General features: G+C 39.0%; 1 long non-coding RNA gene across 1 annotated transcript; it reads left to right on the top strand.

The window, feature by feature from the left end:
- Positions 1-4,230: 4,230 nt before the first annotated feature.
- On the top strand, positions 4,231-16,837 carry LOC116701277 (uncharacterized). Its single transcript, XR_004334880.1, has 3 exons — positions 4,231-4,655; positions 9,802-9,808; positions 16,827-16,837. It is a non-coding gene; the product is annotated as an uncharacterized LOC116701277 (long non-coding RNA).
- Positions 16,838-19,739: the final 2,902 nt, after the last annotated feature.

The following is a 19,739-nucleotide window of genomic DNA, read 5'->3' as shown; positions in this document are numbered from 1 at the left end:
CCTCACTTACTGTCTCTGAGGAGTTTAGGGCATAAAATCCTGTGGTTAGTCACACTGACAGCCTTTTTGCTTCATTAGCTGTCTGCCTCTGGCTGTAAGCCATCAGATACAATGAGTGCAATGTGATGAAGAGTGAGGTCTGTGAGGGTTTGACAAACAGGAGCGACAGCAACAGCGCTGATGATTTAGGACGTTTGTCACGTAGTGAGGTGCCGCGTTGAATTATGATTTTGCTTTGGAAGCTGGACAAGTGAACTACAATCATTCTGTATTTACATGATATACTATACAAAACAATGGGATAAGTTTGCAACCTGAAAAGCACTACATCGCACTACTTAAATAAACACAGTATAACATCAAAAATTGGCGTTTTCTGCATTGCTGTTGCTCTTTATCATTAGGTGTTTATGTTATTGTGTCTACCCTCTGTGTGCGGATAAGCTAAGAAATTAAATAATCAGCAAATACAGTATTAGATGTCTTTGCACTGATTCAGCAGTTCTCTGTTAAAAATAGTTTGTGATTTATGTGCAGCAGCACAGAAGGTTAGATACATAGAATGCAATGCAGCAGTACATACAGATGGGTGCAATTGAAGAGAAAATATATCTTTTGTAAGATGTAACTGAAGTTCCCACACACAATACTTGTGTACTCAGCATTGCTGATGAAAGCATATGTGCATATGTACGATGTGAGACATTTTACCGCCTGTTCATTTTGCCTTCATTGATACAGGATCAAAAGCTTCTGGTGCCCAGCTCCCTGCCCTGCTGCTGAACTCCAACTTCACAGCAAAACAGAAACTGCGCCTTCTTCCGCCGACTAACGAGCATTATTTAAATTTCAAAACCACGAAAGGTCAAATAGAGTTTATAAATGCGCTAATTCAAATGAACTGTGTGGAAGATCTGGGCTTCCTCTTTAAATCTTTCACTGAGTCATCTTATACCCGCAGCCCTGTGTTGAAATGAAACAACTTCGCCAACAAACATATTTTGTCAGCCGGCTCATCACCCTGACCAACTGACAGTTCACAGGGAAAGGGAAAATAAATACAGATTGATATCATGTAACGTGAGAAAAAACTGCAGGGATGTTTTCTTTTCAATAGAAATATTTTATTGTACAATAAGGCCCGAAGCGTAGGAATAATATGTGACACCACTGTGACTGGACAGATTTGCATGTAATTTAAATTAGGGCAGAGTGCGAGCAGGGGAGGTGTAAGACAGATATGAGTTAGTGTGAGATGGAGTGACGCAGAAACAGGCCGATATGTTGATTCAGACGTGGTTATTTGTAACTGCTGATCTTTGGCTTCATTGTTGGGGTTTACTTGTTTTCTGGACTTTTCCTGTCAGACACAAACAGTAAAATTGTAATCTAATTGTAAATCTGCACTAGAAATACACACAAGTACTGGTCATTGTGGAATAATGATCACGAATAGTAGTTTAAATTATTGGTTTTGGGAAAACGCTTATTTATGTCTTTGCTAAGAGTTAAATCTCTCTCATTTTTGTCTTTTAGATATGAAGCTGAAGCCAGATGACTGTTAGCGTAGCTTAGCATAAAAACTGTGACCAGGGAAACTGCTGGCCTGGCCCAGTCCAAAGACGGCTAAATCGGTCTACCTGCTGCCAAAATGTTGAACTAATACCTTAAAGATTTTATGTTTTATGTTATTCATCAAGCAAAAATAATAAACATCACACAAACATTCACTGGTTCCAAAATATTAGTATTTGCTACAAGTAATTTGAAGACGTCCCCGTAAAGGAGAAATTGTGATGTGCATATTTCACTATTTTAAAAACAAACTATTCAAACTAAACCATTTATCAATCACTCCAAAAAAAATATCAACACATTACAAGAGACAGTCAAAAATAATTGTCTGTTGCAGCCCTAATGACACAAATTAAAATAAAATGACTCAGACCCTGATATGGAAGGCAAACCCAAATTACCTGTGGCAGTAAATACCTTTCGTCTTGTTTAAAATTGTACTTGTGTTTCTGTTTGCAACCGAAGCCAATCCAACAATGTGTTTTTTATAAAACACAACTTTCCCTCTGAAAGCAGATGGTCTAAAATGCTGTCTCTTACAGATCTGCACTTGTGCTGTGTTTGTCCACCAATTCCCTGCTTCAGCACTATTCAGCCAATTGAACTCTTCGGATGGGAAGGACAAAAAGCCGGTGACCAAGGAGAGGAGGGATTGAGATTGCTCCATCTGTACAGTAGGTCAGTCTGCGAACAGTCCCAGCTCACCTGTTGCTATCTTTAACCAGATTAGGGGTGTGTGTGTGTGTGTGTGTGTGTGTGTGTGTGTGTGTGTGTGTGTGTGTGTGTGTGTGTGTGTGTGTGTGTGTGTGTGTGTGTGTGTGTGTGTGTGTGTGTGTGTGTGTGTGTGTGTGTGTGTGTGTGTGTGTGTGTGTAAATCTCAAGAATGCTGGTCCCCATTAAAATCAAATCTAATACAAGAACTGTTTTTCTATAGAGCCGTAGAAGAAGAAAAAAAAAAAAAAAAAGAGTCTTGGTTTGAGGGTCACCCACTAGGTGAAGGTAGATTTAAAGAGATGCTCTCTGGAGATGGAAGAGCTTATCATCCACTGCCATATAAATAGAAACAAGCTGAGCCACTTTAGTCGTCTTAAGAACCGTGAGATCCTAAACGTGAAATGTTGAGTCACACTTGCCGTGTCCAGAGGTGCAGCACGTCCCCAGATCTGGAAGAAGGTTTATAATAAGCAAAGACAAAATCTCCCAGTAATATGAAGTGAAGGTAACAGTTTCTTGGTCTTCTCTCTCTCTTTCCTCTCTGTAGAATTGACTGTTAACTGACCGAAAGTCTATCTATTTCTGTTTGTTGTCTCATCTGAGAAAGTGGCTGGTGAAATAAGATTTTTTTTGTCTTCATCCTTTCCGATCATGGCTATGTAATGCAATATATAATAAAAATAAATATAAATAAAACATACATAATTAATCCATTCCAGAATTTTAATAAAAGCAGTAGACGTGTCCGACTATTTTGTGCTTCTTGGCAATCTATACGGGGTATTGTGTGAGAAACACATGCTGGTAATTTTACAGGTTTAAAAGGAGATGGTATATTTACCAGCACACATTAAATGCGTTATGTTTCCCCACGCCTCTCTTTCAGCGAACGTTGCTTCACACCAAACAGACCGTCGCAGTCGCTTGAGAGCTACTCGCTGAAAAGAGTCGGACAAGATAGGTGCATTTGCAAATTTCTTGATAACTTAACAGCTCTGTGTATTTATCTTTATGGTACAAAGACGTGCGTTTGTAAAAGCACAGTGAGGTCAGAGTAATAGTTCAAACTGACCCCAAATAAGTGACCCTCAATATTCTGAAAGACAAGAGGAAGGGAAGTTTAGGCCGACTGTTTCACTGCACTATTTAAATGTGATGGCTCCATTTCTATCACTAATGAGGACACTGTGCTTTGCTTGGATTATAGTAGGGCATCTGGCTAGTCTTTTAATATATTAAAATAGCCCGCTCATTCACACTCACTTGCATGTATTTCTCAGAAGTCCCCTGCTTTTTTTTATGTCAGGAAAGCCACACATGACATAACACTAAAAGGTCAGATCATTGATGTCACCACTTTCTCTTACCCTGGTTTATAATGTTGTCACTAGAAATGTCATAATCTGCCAATTCCGTGATGATAGCTTGTTGTATAAGTGTTTACGTTTGTATGTGTGCGTGTCTGTGCAATCATGCGTCCATAACTCTGTGTGTGTGCATGTGTGCAGACCAGTGAGCAGGATGAATTGAAATGGCTATCCTAAACGCTTTGTGCTGGGAAAGTTGCACAATACATCTTGTGGTCTTACCTAACTTTGGCATTACTGGGGAGGATTACAGGGGTCCGGTGGGTTACTGGGGATGATGTGAGTGTGGATACCGCATACCGCACATATTTAATCTGTAAATATACGCTTTTCCCAGAATCTGAAGGATTACTTATTATGGGGAATGGCAGTTGAACTACATACTAAAGAATGGTTGCTATGTTATACTCATAGACTATTAATATTAATAAAAAATACAGTCTATGGTTATACTACAGCCATTCTAGTTAGGCACAGCGATGCTTTGAGCTAAATGCTGCCATCGTTGTGCTAGCATGCTCTCAATGATGACACTAATAGAGCTCAACAGTTTAACCCCTCCTCCGAGAGGAAGTAAATTTCCCATTCATTTCTCCCATTGACGTCTGGAAAAATCCGTATATAAAGAGTTTTAAACCATGCCTTAGGCTAACCAGCTACCATGTTACTCATAAACATATAACATATCATTTCGCGTGAAAAAACAAACAGAAAATGAAAAAGTCAAAGGTACAAGACTGTACATATTTTCATTCTCGAACAAAGGAACTCCTCATCCTATAAATCCCAGCGCACCACTGAATAAAGGAAGCTAACGTTTGTTTAGCTAACAGTTAATTCGGCAAACAACTAACTGAGACAGTATGTAATAACTTTAAAAGACCCTCAAAATAAAACCTGAAAATAACCGTTACAATATATAACAGCTTTTACGTCAGCTGTAGCTTGCTTTTCCCAGTGTTTAGTTTAAGTTGACATTATTTTAGACTGAGTCAAGCTGTCAGCTAGCAGTTAGCCGAATTAGCTGTTAGCTGTGTCTTAAAACCTTTTAAAACAGGATTATCATCTTGCGCATGAGCACAGATCGGGTACCGACAGCTCCCCCTCTTCACCAGAATGAGTTTCACCAATCAAAGGCATCACTGTGGGATTGTGGGATTGTTCAGGATTGTGGGTAATAAATTACTTATCCAAGACATTGCAAATTTTTGCATCTATAGGAGCTTATACAAACGCTTAGTTGTGTCGTAGTTGGTTTTAAGTCTACCATCGACGGTTATGATTTTATGGCTTATACTCCAATTGTCAATGCAAAAATTGCATTGTATTTTTACTTTCCGGAACCCGCTGTGGGCGGGTCTCTTGAGCTCTGTTTTCTTATGTTTAGGAGGTATTATCACTAATTATCACTAATCACCATCTTAATTTAGCATGGTTACATGGTCACCTTTGGACAATTAGCACGAAACACAAAGTACAGCTAATGTGAAGAATTGCTTTTGCAGCTATTTGTGCAGTGTAGTTATTACGAATCATCCTCTGTGAACACGAAATTCTGAAACTGATTTCACCGACTGACCGACCGACTTGCCACTAGCGTGGCTAAAAAATGCAAACAAAGGGCTAAGAATCTGCATCAACCTGACGTTGTGAACAAATAGTGGGATAGTCGTAACCTCATATTTCACTTACTTTACCTTGTGCAGAAATTTAGAAGTAACTGGGGAGCAAAAATATACAAGTGTACCTTGAAAAAGCTGCTTTTGTTTAAAAAAAATAATTTCAAGATATTTCTGTATCCAAAACATCTATAAGTGTAAAACCTAAAGGTGACTGTCTCTCCTCAAAGATGTCTTGAAAATGTTTTGCCTCTAATCCAAAAGGTTTAATCAGTTCTGTGTCCTAGATATGTCAGATAATCTAACAAAAGTTAATTTCCCTATTTTTGGATGATGATTAAAGCCTGCTTCAGAGGCTTTTGGGGGCAAATACTGATATTGTGTGAAATGGTTAGTAGTAATCATTTAAGTCATTAATCAAGCAGAAATGCTAAAGCTGCACTCCCTTTTTCTTCAGCCTTTAATTTGATGGATGTACCGTACACTCCCAACCTACTGGAAGTAAAAACGATGCGGCAACGCTGCCAGGAAGTCAGTGTTGGTCCTTGGCATGTTTGTTTCACAGCTTGAGATCAATGTCAAACAAAGACATTAAAACAGTATCATTTTGCAGAGCGTTTTAATCCAGATGTACTGTTACATGTCCACTAAGCATTAGACGACATCACTGACGCTAGGCTTGGCGAGAGTTTAGAGGAGGACGATTACATCATCCTGCAGCCGTGAGTTTAATATTAATGAGCCTGTCTGCCATGACAGAGTTAGGGAGAAAAGCTCTGAAGATGAGAGACAAGGAGCAGGTGCAGGCCTGAAGCAGCAAGTGTATAGTAAGAATAGTAAGAATCCCTGGACATTTCCAGAAAAACATGACATGCGTTTGTGTGTGTGGGTACGCATACGTACACACGCACGTGTATGTGTGTGTACTGTGACGTCCAATGATAAAAAGCTAGAGGAAGTAATGAAGTTGGGGAAAGGCTAACTTTATTTTATTTCACTTTTCGCTCATTTCAATGGACATGTTAGGGTTTGAAATTTAGTGTCATGATCCAGGGGATCAATACCAAAACCAAACATTTTGGGATATTTAACTGTATTAAACTTAATTCAGCAGTGTTTGTTTATTTTAACTACAGTAGAGCTGAAACAGTTTATTTAGTCTATTAATACATGTGTTGATTTTTCCAGCAAATATGCCAGACGTGTGTGTTCCAACTTCTCCAATGTAAGGATTTGCTGTTTTTCTCTGTTTAATATCTTTGTAAACTGTGATATCTTTTGTGGTCAGACTGTTTATTAGACAAAACAAAGACATCACCTAAGTGCTCTGTGAAGCTCTGATGGACGTCATTTGTTAGTTGTTTGCGAAACTTAATGTATAGCCATTGAGCTTTTCCTCCAACTCATTAAAAAAGCAAATACTGTGCCTTTTTACAGTAGTTCTATGTTTATAAAATAATGTATGGCTAAACCTTATCTTAAAGCAGTTCAGCCTGCATGAACTGAGCAAAGATTTGAGAGTACTTGACATTTTGAAAGGCTTACATAAACAAGTGCATAATCTTCTTTTCAAAGGACATTGAAGAGCCGCAACGATTTAAAAAAATCTGGGCTTATGAATTAGTCAACGCCGTCATGTTTTTGAAAGTACATAAGTGGAGTCTGTATCCTTTTAATTAAGCAAAGTCGGTGAATGAATGTGAAGCGCCATAAACTGACAACATATCACAAATATATTGTAAATCAGACAGGTCAAAAACACTCAATAACTATGTAACTGGATACCCCAATACATTATACTGTAATTTAAATTATAATACAAATAAATATAAAGCTTTAACTGGTCCTAATAACTAAGTGGTCCAACTCCGTAAATTTGTCTTCCTGTCTGCAGCAGTGAGAATGTTTTGAGTAGTGTGGTTTGACATCTGCTACTTGTGATCCCTGTAAGCCTCCATTTTATCAAATATCTAACTAGTTATGTAACATAACGGGAAGGACTGCCAACCTACAACTTTCATTCCTAATGGGAACTAGAGCTGGGGATCGTTCGAAAATGTTCAATACCAATACTGTGACTTTGATACCGGTTTTCTGAAAAATACTTTTTTAGTACCAATTTTATAAAATCAATTTTAACAACTTAGTCTGTAGTTTCTGTCGCCCCCATGAGGAATTCCATTGACAACAAAACTGTCGGCGCATCCACACGATACAGCCTTACGTGATTGCACACGCGCCCCCACCCCTATTCCACGCAGTTGCTAGTAGCCAAGGAGGACACAGAGGATTAAAAAAACCTCTTCTGAAGACTCTTCAGAAGAGGTAGTTATCTTAACTTGAGTTTTTGCGCGGGAAATTCACCGGATGCCCCGATCTACTGAACAGAGATATACAAAGGGAGTTGCGTGGAGCTGGTAGTCTTAAATAGCTTTGTAGCAACTCATCTGGCAATGGCTTGAATGTAACATACGTTATATCAAAAAGTTACGCACTAAAGCTTTAATGGGACCATGAGTTTTATATTTTCTGCCTTCTACTGTTGGCTGTTCTTTCAGTACATATAATGGATGTATTTGTGTTCAAAAGGGAAGTTAAATAAAAAGAGACTCTTAAAGAAATTATTCAGCATTTGAATGGCATGGGCTTTTATTTCTTGGCCTCTTTTTGGATATGAGAAGTGATAGAGCGTGGGAAAGGTTGCTGACCACTGACTTCAACAGCAAGCTGCGTCATCGTACTGACCAGTTGATCTGTGCAACAAATCATGTTTATTTGTCACATGCACAATCACACACAGTGCAACGTGTAGTAAAACATATTTTGTGCCTCGTTCCAGAAAGCAACTAACAAATAGAAGGTATAGAATACTAAAGAATCAAATATTTTACAAAATAATAAATTCAGAGAAATTAAACATCAAGTTGATGTGCTGCTGCAACACAGTAAGATAGTTGTAAGCTAGTTATTACGTTATTGTTGTAAAAAAACGTTATTGTGTTTTTAAACAGCAATCATAAGTCACACCAGTCATAACCAGGAAGTAATTGTAGTGTATACTGTGCTGCATACTGCTGCTGGATAATGTCTTGTAATAGTAGCAAAATAAAGTTTCTATCTCGATAACATCATCTAATCAATATGTCATGAACTTGTGTGTGTGTGTGAAATAAAACTGACTTAGTGTGACAACAATCTGACGCGTTACACCAGGTGAAGCACTCTTTCGTTATTCACGAGGGGAAAACTGCTTGGCGGTCTGGACCTGACTGACACTGACCGGATCGATGACCTCCTTCTCTCCTGCTATCGTTTGTCTTCTGAGCGCACGAGAAACCACAAGACTCCTCTCATGTGGTGCTACAAAGAGAGCATGTGCATTCACATCACTGAGCCATAGTTTAGATGATGGGGTGAGTTGCGCATTCTTGTTGCTAACAAAGTGAAAAGGGCAGCAGAGTGGGCCTTTTGTTTACCATCCATCATCATTTCAGTCCCATGACAGGGTGTCAAGGCCTCCTGGGTAAAGTCATTCTGGTTACATCACTAAAAATGCACACTGCTTGTTTTAGCATGTGGGCCACAGGTCGAGAAGACACCCAAAGGTGGAAAAAGAAACTCAGTTATTCAGGAAATATTCAGGCAGTTGAAAGCAGTCATGACTTTTCAGGGAAACCAGTGATGTAAGTGTTGAAATAACAAGCGACTACAGCTGCTTCATCAACAAACAAGAGGTTAACCAGCTGTGGCATGCAAAACAGCTGCAGGAACAGAGCATCTCTCGCTCTGGATCCACAGAAGATTTATTTGAATATATTTAAATCCTACAGCGTGGTCTTGGTTAGGTACAGGCTGAACAGGAAAGGCAGTGAGAGTCTTGACATATACTGTACATATTTAACATTTTTGTCTTGTACATGTTAAAAGTATAATTGGTAACGCATTAAAATGCCTAAAAGTGACTAGACCTATATTATATGTTTTGCAGTGGGATTTGTGTACGTACAATATCCCAAATGTTTCCAACAATGTTCAAACCCAGAAAAATTGGTCATTTTAATCAAGGACACGGCGTTGCGTTGGGGTTGTTGAAGCTAGTCTATATCCACAACGTTCCACTTCTTGGATTGGCCGGATGTCCTTCATTCAGAGAGAAAATGGGCTTTAGCGCTTGTTGCTAATTAAACTAAAGTTCCAAAGCTGTGTTTGTTGGCAATGACCGTTAAACTGTAAAAACTTAATGAAACTCTTACAGGTTGTAGTCAGTTAATCAGTTGTGTATGGATGGTTTGAGCTCTTTGTTGTGCTGTTATCTCATGTTTCTTTAAAAACTTGACTATCAAAGTCCTCTTTTGTAGCTGACATGGGCTGTTTAATCAGAGGTCGACCAGAGGTATTACATCCTAAAATGCCTTCCCGTTACATTGTGTAGCTCTAGTATTTTAATTCTTCTAACATTTAGGAGTTAAACTGGTATTCAGTGAGCGAGAACAGTTAATAAAAGGGATTGTTAAGCCAGAACAAAGAAGCTTTGTGAGAACAGAACTGGGATCATAATGACCGGAGGAATCTAAGTAATCAGATCCTTTACTTAAGTTAAAGTACAGAAACAACAATGAAAGAAATACTCTGAGTTAATGTATTAGTAAAAGTACTTGTGACTGATACAGTATGTTGTCCTATATGACATCATTAGATTGTAATAATGTATCAATGTGTAAGGAGCAGTGGGGGTACGTTTTGACTAATTTATATACTGTTGGGTAGTTTAGTTCAGTGGTTCCCAACCTAGGCGTCGGGCCCCTCCAAAGGGTCACAAGAGAAATCTGAGGGGTCGTAAGATTAATAATGGGAGAGGAAAGAAGAAAAAATAAAGTTCTGTTACATACATTTGTTTTGGGCTTTTCTCCAATTGTTGCTTTTTGTGAAGTTATGGAAAATGTCTCTTTGAGTTTCAAACTGGTCCTGAAAACAACTCATAGACATCTGAAACGTGACAAGACCCCCAACTGGAAGCAGCTTGTTTAATGGGGCCAGATGCCAAAAACGTTGGGAAACAATGGTTTAATCTTTAACAATGTGATGTATTTTATAAACTTGAAATCCTAATCGGAAATAAATGAACTAAAGCTGTATTAGATGTACGAAGTAACATGAAACGGATATACAAATGCTGTAATGTGAAGCGTCTTTCCAGAACACCGGAAATCAGAAAAGGGAGCAAAGCTGATCACTTTTTGTATATTTGTTGGCCATTGAAGGGCTGTAAAGTTGTCTGATAAATCTGTAAAATCTGCATTTAGCACTATTTCCTTTCTTCAACATCCTTTTGAGTTCTGTTTCCATATCATCAATCCGTTTACTTTAATGCCTGCACACTGCGCGTTTGCAATTAACTGCTGTTAATGAATGTTAGAGGAGGAAATGTGGCTGATGCTGAGCTCAGTAAAGTTTCAGCTACAGTCATAGAGATGCTTACATAACCACGGGCAACTGTTTTGTTAGGGAACTTACCATATGCACACCCAAAAAAACAAGCTTTTTAATTTGCTGATGCTATGAACAGCTGTGGGGGGGGGGGGAAGGAGATGATATAATGTCTTCTTAGAGAAATAGACAAAATAATGCAACAATCCAAGATGGGAATGATAACCTAATACTACAAATGTAAGTAGTTGTGCAACGAAACAGATTAATGATGCGTTGAATCATCTTAACCCATTAATCCAGACTTTGTCTGAATCTACTTTTATTTTCTTTATTTGCTCTTTTGTCTTCTGTTAAGGTCACTCTTCATTTGCCACAAAGACCACTGACGTCACTCGGCTTGATAACCGGTCTTTCTCTTAAACCACAAGACCAGCAGCAGCAGAGAAACACAAAGCTCTTTATCTTCTCTGAGTGGATGCATGGCTGCCCGCACACTCAACCTCAGTCATACACTGGCCTGAGGAGTCGCAGTCAATGAATGCGATGGCTTTTACTTCTGCATAACCTCCAGTGTTTTTCTTTGTGTCCTTTCATTCTATTCCTTCCTTTCTGACCGCATGCAGAGGAAGAATCGTGATGCCCCACTCAAATGATGGGGTTACATAAGAAGCCAGCTCTAACTGGTCTGTAACTGGATTAATGCTGCTGCAGTATGACTGAGGACAATATCATACAGCTGATGAGAAGATAGAGATGTCCTGATATAGATAGATAGATAGATAGATAGATAGATGTGATCTCAAAACCACCACTTTTAATGTTGATTTTTTTTTTTTGATCAGTTCATATATTTTCAAAGACAATATAAAAAATGTCTTGCGTATATATTTTTCCATATCTTTTTTCTATTGCGATGTCGAATAACGAGCGCACAAACTGTGTTACAGCAACATTTACGTCATTTGGACGACGCTTTACGTTGGGATCCTTACAAGTTATGTTTATCTAGTACTAAAGTTTTCTATAAAATTAGAAAGTACTTTATTTCTGAAGTATTTAATTTACACAGGGGTATACAAAATTAGGATTTACATTGTGGTTATTTTATACAGACATATTTATTTATTAATTAATTAAATTAATTGAATATCTTTGGGTTGCGTTTGCAATCTCTTCTTCTGTTAATTTTCCGCGCAACCTGCGCTTCTTCATGTTAATCCTCGACATTGTGCATGGATCTACAGCAACTTGATTCACTGTTTTTTTCAACAATTATAGAAACAAAAAAATAGTCAACACGTACAGCTAAATCAATGATAAAAAGAACAGTTAGTTGCATCCCTAAACAATTAAATAACAAGTATTCTCTTTTTGTAATTTTTTTGTTATCCAAAAGTGCACAATTTGTGCGTGATTTAATAACGCTCATGAAGGTCGGTTGATCCGAGTGCCTGCTGCGGCTCTAATTGGACGTTAGCTCAAAGCACTGGTGTGTGTTGAGGCACGTATTGACACCATATAATTGACCCACTGTGACGCTGGACAACGTGGGTTTCTTTCTCTGTGTGATGTGAAGGTCGGTCGGAAAATGGAAAATAAGAGTAAAAAAGCTAAATAGAAACCAGCATCAGAATACACAGTAATCATATGTTTGACATTATATTTGACATACCCACTGCATGCGCCATCACCACCCTGTGATCACCACCACACAGGCATTTTCTCTTCATGAAATCCAGCCTCAGTCATCTCAGCATCCCTCTCCCCATCTTAATCCCACAGGCGGTCTTTAAATGGAGGTTTTTATCAGCAGATTACATCCTAAGACTCTGCTGCATGATGCTGGATTTTGAGTTGATTTGTTTCATTTTTTGGAACTCTTTTTATTTTTTTTTACAGACGTCATTAAACACCAGATGGAAAACTAAAATAATGAATTCCAAAGCCGCCAAGGTCAGGTACAGATTATACTGCTGTCAGACTCTCCACCTGCAGACTTTATGTCATGCAGGTAGCAAAGATCAGAGCAGATACTGGTCTATTGATGCCTGCTTCACAAAGTGTCTGTGTTCAGTCCACTGCAGATCAGTTGCAGAAAGTTAAGATGGCATTTTTATTATTCATGTAGATTGTGTAATCCTGGCTCGTATCCCAAACTGTGCAAGTCTTATCATTCCTTAACATGCTTGGTGTTTTGCAACTCTGTAATTACTCATGTTATAGTTATATAATAGTCATGTGCAATATTCCGGTTTTACTGGTTTTATCCGTTGTATCACTTTCATTCATATCCCAACTGTTTCCTGTCCTGGCTCCACAATGGTGGAACGAGCTCCCCACTGACATCATAAAAAACCCTACACATCTTCCGTTGCAGACTGAAAACTCAGCTGTTCAGGCTGCGTCTTTGCCCCTGAAAACATAAGAAAAAAAAAACAAAAATCTTTTTCTATCTCTTCTTTCTAAAACGTAGCGCCTGAAGCAGTTTTTTTGCAGTTTTACTCGCATGATTCTTCCAATTTGTGGGTGATATCTTCATGGTCCAGTGCACATGTTGTAAGTCGCTTTGGATAAAAGCATCAGCTACTGTATCTAATGTAATATAACATACTGCTATTTTTTGATGTGATACTCGGTTACACTTTACTTGAAGGTATTCCATAAGAGTGACATGACACTGTCATGAACATGTCATAAACATTATAAACAAGTCATAAACGTTTATAACATAGCGCTTCTTATAGTAAGTGTCATTCGGTTTTGTCATGACAAGTTAAGGTTAGGGTTCATGTGTTCATGACAGTGTCATGACATTTTTATGTAGATACCTTCAAGTAAAGTGTTACCTGATAATTTTTACAGTTGAATGCATGAACTTAAAAATGTATTTTGAATGCTAATTCTTCCTGGAGAGGAATGCTCTGTGATGCTGAGCCTAAGAAGCGTTTCCCCAATGGGACAATACCTTATATTTTACAGAGGTTATACAGTGCAGACCAGACCAAACCCATCTATTGACAAACAAATCATTTCCATTGTTTGAAGTGGGCCAGGACTCACCTGTGCTGGCAGGAAAAGTTCAAATGACTGACCTGTGACCTGTACGTTTGTGGCAGATTTTGGGGTGCTAGCCTTTCACAACATTGTTTATTTATTGTAAGTGAAGCGGCGCCTGTCAGCCTCGGTCTGGCTGAACTCTGAGAGATGTGATTCACTTCCTCTGGATGGCTGACATAAAAGACAGGAGCTTAACATTTCCAAATATTCTCTGGTAGTGAGGCAGTGATGCACCAAGACAGACGTAGACAGTCAATATGTGGAGAAGGCACAATTTAAGATGGTTTTCATTGACGCCCCCCAATTTAACCACGATGAACTTCCATAAAATCCTTTTATTCAGCTTTTGAATCTATCGTAAAATTTTGACACTAATTCATGGCATTTCATGGTTAAGATTTGTAACTTTCTGAAGGGTATCCAAAACATCACTCAAACTTAGGAGCTGTGTTTAGTTGCTGGTAGAGAGCACTGGGACCTCAGAATCTCCAAAGTCCTGACTACACAGTCTGTCACTGATGATGGGTAATTATCTGTACATGTTTGTCTTATCCCCAAAACACTGAACCACATCTGTAGCTGTTATCATAGCAATCAATAAAATCTGAATCGGCAATGAAAGCACAACGTTCAGTGTCCTCAAACTGCTGGAGACCAACTATTATTTGGTATTGTACAGATATTTCCTGATTGGTTTGACATGTGACTGGTGAACACAAAACATAATTTTAAGATGTTGGGCAGGAATGTGTATTTCAACACAACCAACATCACACAGTATTTCATGTTAGTAAAAAATAGTAAAAGCGTGTTTTGACATTTTTGTGACAACAGGTTTGTCGTAGAGACACAGCTCATGTCTGTTACATGAATTTGTTGTTCTTTAGCTCATGACTTTACTTACAGATTATTTAGTTAAAAAAAGTTAAAACTAAAGATATATCTGCACAAGTTTTCACTCAGAATGAGTGACATATGAAATTCTTATTTAGAGAGCAAACGTTCTGTGGCAAGGCATGCAGAGAGACAGGAAGGAAAGAAGAAACACAGTTGTTAAACTGTAGCTTTTTTCTTGGCAGTGTCACGGCCAGACCTAGATATAGAGTGAGGGGAAGGTGTAGGGGAGGGGTCAGTCTGATGCAGGATTAAGAACACACACACACACACAAAGAGGGAACATCATCCTAAGGCAACTACAGCTATGTGCCTTTCTGTTTCAGATACAATCTCACGTCCCCGTTACACAACCAAGCCCCCGTCCTGCTACTGGGATCCGACCTCTGCAAACAGCATGCCCAAGCTGAATATCTTGAACAACGTAGTGAGCAAAATGAGGCTTCAGAAAATCAGCGGCGGATGAAGTATCTATAACTTAAGTAAAAGTAGCAGGAACACAGCGTAGAAATGTGTCCTGCATTCAAAATGAAGTAAAATTATTAAAGTATTTGCATCAAAATATACTTAACGTATTAAAAGTAAAAGTACTCATGCAGAACGGTCCCTTTCAGAATCATGTGTGTTGATGTGTTCATTGCTTTAATGTTGCAGTTGAAAAAGGTGCAGCCATTAACTACTTTATATACGGCAGGGTAACTTGAATTGCTGAGTGAATTTACCGCCTTATCTTTCCGAATAATAACAGATCATAATTTAAAAGTTGATTATATTTTGTATTAAAAATCTCAATCCACAAAGTAACTAAAGTTATCAAATAAATGTAGTGGAGTAAAAAGTACAACATTTGCCTCTGAATTATAGTGGGGTGGAAGTATAAAGTACCTCAAAGTTCACTGTAGCTACTCGAGAGTACTGTACTTGAGTAAATGTATTTAGTTACTTTTCAGCACTGCAGGAAATATATGAACGATTTTACACTTTACATGCATGACAGTACTGAGAGAAAAGTGTCTTGTGTTGGATGGTCTACTGCAGTTTAGTTGCAGAAATTTAAGATACCATTTTATAAGTCTTGTAGATCGTGTAATCTTGTCCCAAACACAAAAAAACATTTTAATTTATTTATACATCGATGCCAAGCTCCTTGTGGCCCAGCTGGTGCTACTTTGATACACTCCAGATGCAGAGACCAAAATATCACATGTGTCGCAGAATTACTTGACCAAATCTTCTTTAGAGCCACTCTGGAGGCGGACTGCTTTTCATCTCACCCTCTTGTCCTCTAGGCCGCTCATGTTCCTTCTTATGTAATCGTCCCCACAGAGTAATTTAATCATCTGTGTACTGTACGACTTTGGGCCAAAAAGCTCTGATGTGATTTCCAGTGCTAAGTGCCTGCTAAGTGTCCGGTCGTAACCACTGTAACTTATTGACGTACAGCTAATTATTCGGTGTGGTGCTTGAACAAACGTTACACCCCGCCACAATTAGTTCACAATATGTGGTGAGTTGTTACCACACAGTCGTGATTATTCCCTTACAAGGCCACAGTGAAAGGTGACTGACAGCTCTGTGGGATTGATTAAAGCACAAGAGCGGTTTAAACAAAGTCAATTATTAAGAAGATGCAGTTTCTCTCATGGTTTCTGGAGAGGATGGTTTCAAAACAACTCAATGTCAGTTTTACCTATCCGTAACTTTTGACACAATTTGACACATTTGTTGTGTGATTATATAAATAAAACTAGCTTTATTGGTGAAACTTCGCAGTCGAGCCCAACCTGACCAATATTGGATTTTTTTTAAAGGCTAACACTGATATCAATATTTTAGTGTTATATCGGCGAGTAGTATTTTTTTGTTTATTGAAGGTGCTGTAGGTAGGATTGTGAAGATCCAGGATTTAGCCAAAGAATTTGAACAATTTTTTAGTCCCTCTCCTCCTTTCTGCTAAAGCCCAAAATGGTCTCCTAAGCCCCTCCCCCCACAAGGGAGAATGCGTGCGTGTGCATGAGGAGTGGGCGGACAAAGCAGAGAGTGGGAAGGTAACCTTGTCCCTTATGAGGTCATAAGGGGCAAGATTCCAGATCGGCCCATCTGAGTTTTCATTTTCTCAAAGGCGGAGCAGAATACCCAGGGCTCGGTTTACATCTATCGCCATTTCTAGCCACTGGAGGACCATAGGCAGGCTGGGGGAACTCATATTAATGTTTAAAAAAATCTAAGTCACATTTTTATGCTATGGGACCTTTAACATTTTGAAATACTCTGGATATGTAGTTTTCCTTTCAAGGACCGAGATACATCCTGATTGGAACATTTTACAGTTGGAAAATACATTAGCAAAAGGTTTCCAGTACAAATGAGCTTGTTTCAAGATTAAAGTGTTGTTTTTCTTTTGCAGCTATTTCCTTTATTTTGTATGAGGATTATTTCCTCTGTGCAGCAGTTCTAGCCGCCATAAAGGGGACACTGAGGCCGGCAAATATGGAGGTTACAAGCGTTGGCGTGGATTTACAGATTGTTATAAAATGATGTGAAATTTTACTGTGGATCAGCTGGAGATTCTCTTACAAGGTCAAGGATGGAGAGGAATTAAAACGGCTTTGTGGGAAGACAAGGTTGAGGCGTTAATCAAAGTGGCATTATGCAAACAGGGTTATGCAACTGTTTCACATTTTTGTCCTTCACTGTTTATTATTTTTTGTGATCACATTTTTATAAAACAAACAACAAACTTTGCACGTGTCCCAGGATCGAAAACAAAAAAAACGTCCTTCACTGTTTATTACCCTTCACAGAAGGCACTGGGCAAGGAAGACAAGCGGGGAAAGTTTAAAGACATCTTTTTATTGATTGTTTAGACACCTTGCTGCATTTCCCAAGTAATCTATTTTCTCAGATCGTCTAATTCATTTTGTCAGAGGAATTCCCTTGTTATTATGATGAGAAGTGCTTTTCCCACTCCCTCTGCCTCCCTCAAGGCTCAGGCATTCCTCTGATAAGACAGTTATTCTTCTCAACAATGCCAAGTTTGTCCTGGCATCTTCTGGGTCCCATGCTGTTTGTTTGGCCACTGAAGGAGGAATTTTCCACTTGGTGCCTCCCCCGGAGAGAGCAGCTTTCTTCTTCTCTTGTTTTATAGACACAGGTGGAAGTGGGTCATGCAGTGCATGTGACAGTGTTTTTATCGAGAAAATATTGATGCATCTGTGAGAGGATATTAACCTGCCCTCTCGTTGGGTTTGTTTTCTCATGCAGTGCTTCACTTTAGAATGACTGAAGCAAGTGGTTTTATTTAGGCCAAGAATGTGCTCTGATTTAGTTGCATGCATCTTAACATGCGTCACTGCCTCCTGGTTCTGCCATGAAAGAGTAGTTTGACATAAACATAGAGACAATGCTGCTGTCAAGTGTCCCAAAGCAAAGTTTTTCTTTGACGTCAAAATATAGCCTGATACCATGCTGTGATTAACGCAAGTCCTGCTTGGTTTGACTGTGCATTCTTCCGCCCTCTCATTGACAGTGATCACGGCCTGTCAATACCATTTATAAATAGCACTGTGGCATCGGTTTGACGCAGGAGGCAACAAACCAAGTCAATCATCCTGCCTCGCCCAGCTGGCTTTGTTGCTTCCCTGCAGACAAAGCAAAGCGTGTGGGAGAAACCGCTGTAAAACTTCATGCTTCATGCATAGATTAAAAAAAAACAAAAAAACAACTGATGACATGCTGCACTGCTCGTCCAATCTAAATTTATCTGTTTGCTTGACATGGGCGAAATGAATGAGTCCGCAACAATCTTTCTCTGGCTGTAACATGACCCACGTTGGCACTTTCTGCACAGACAAATACCATAGTGGGAATATTTACTGACACGTAAACACGTAGAACAAAATGTTGGTATGCAAGCAGAACATGTTGTTCTGAAGATTACACACCAACAGGCCTGTTTGCATCTCTGTCTCTATTTAATCACACTTTATAGTTACAATCCTTTAGTTTATTTATGGCGTGCATTTTGTAATCATCTGTCTATGCATGTATGTAATCCAGAGTTACTGTTTTGAATTTTCTCTCTCTGATATCAGCCTCACTTCCTTTACACTGTTTCAGAGCTGTTTAAAGTCCCTGTCCTCGTACTGCTGCGTCACATCAAAAGCAACAAAAGCAACAAAAGCAACAAAAGCAACTGGCGAAACAGAAAGTGAATTTTATTGTGACGCAGTCACAGGAAATGTGATGTGTTTGTAACGGAGGTTCATTTTTCTACAAACGTCAGCCGTTTTTTTCAGCAGTAGGTGACAAACTACTCGCGTTGTGTGCAGCATGAAACACCATCACGGTTGCAATTGTTAACGACTTCCTTATTAAAACAGCTTGTTAGGGGTCACTGTAAACAGATACAGCGGTAGCTCTTCTGTTTTTTTTTTGACAAATTAGCAGCTTAATCTTAAGGATTATAACTTTTACAGGACATCAAAAGCTCTTTAATTCAAAAGTATTCTTAGGACGTACAACATTTACATTTATTTTTAGGTTTGCAATTAGGAGTTAAAGTATTTTAAGAGCGAAATATAATTTCTGAGCTAATGTGACTCATTCAAATCACACTGTGTGGTGACATAGCTCGAAACTAAATACACTCAGCTGATTAACACACTCACTCCTCTTTCCGTGACTTTGATACAGTATATTTTTCCTGCCTCTCTGACCCTGATATTAGAGGCTTTGAACCAGGGAAGCTGGTTCATTTAACCAGATCAGAGATCAAAAGATGCAGCGAGGCCTGATGCTCCACTGCCTTTGAAGCTTGCTGTGTGCAGCCTCGGTTTGGGATAAAACAGCCTCTAGCATCTTTTACAGGTACTTTGAAAATACCTGCTGCATGCCCTGCTGCATGTCCTGGTATCATGAGCCGGATACAACAGGCTTGAGTGTGTTTCTGTAAAAGAAGAAGATGAGAGGGGCACCCTGTACTCAAGGAGGCTCTAAACATAGCTCAACTTCTACAGGCAACAATGTATCCAGCGATATGAACAGTGTGAAATAACCCAGCCTGGGCAGAATGCTCTGCAAG

This window comes from Etheostoma spectabile, chromosome 14, assembly GCF_008692095.1.
Source record: "Etheostoma spectabile isolate EspeVRDwgs_2016 chromosome 14, UIUC_Espe_1.0, whole genome shotgun sequence".
Classification (NCBI taxonomy): domain Eukaryota; kingdom Metazoa; phylum Chordata; class Actinopteri; order Perciformes; family Percidae; genus Etheostoma; species Etheostoma spectabile.
The sequence above is the reverse complement of the archived record's forward strand: the minus strand, read 5'-3'. Positions and strand labels throughout refer to the sequence as shown.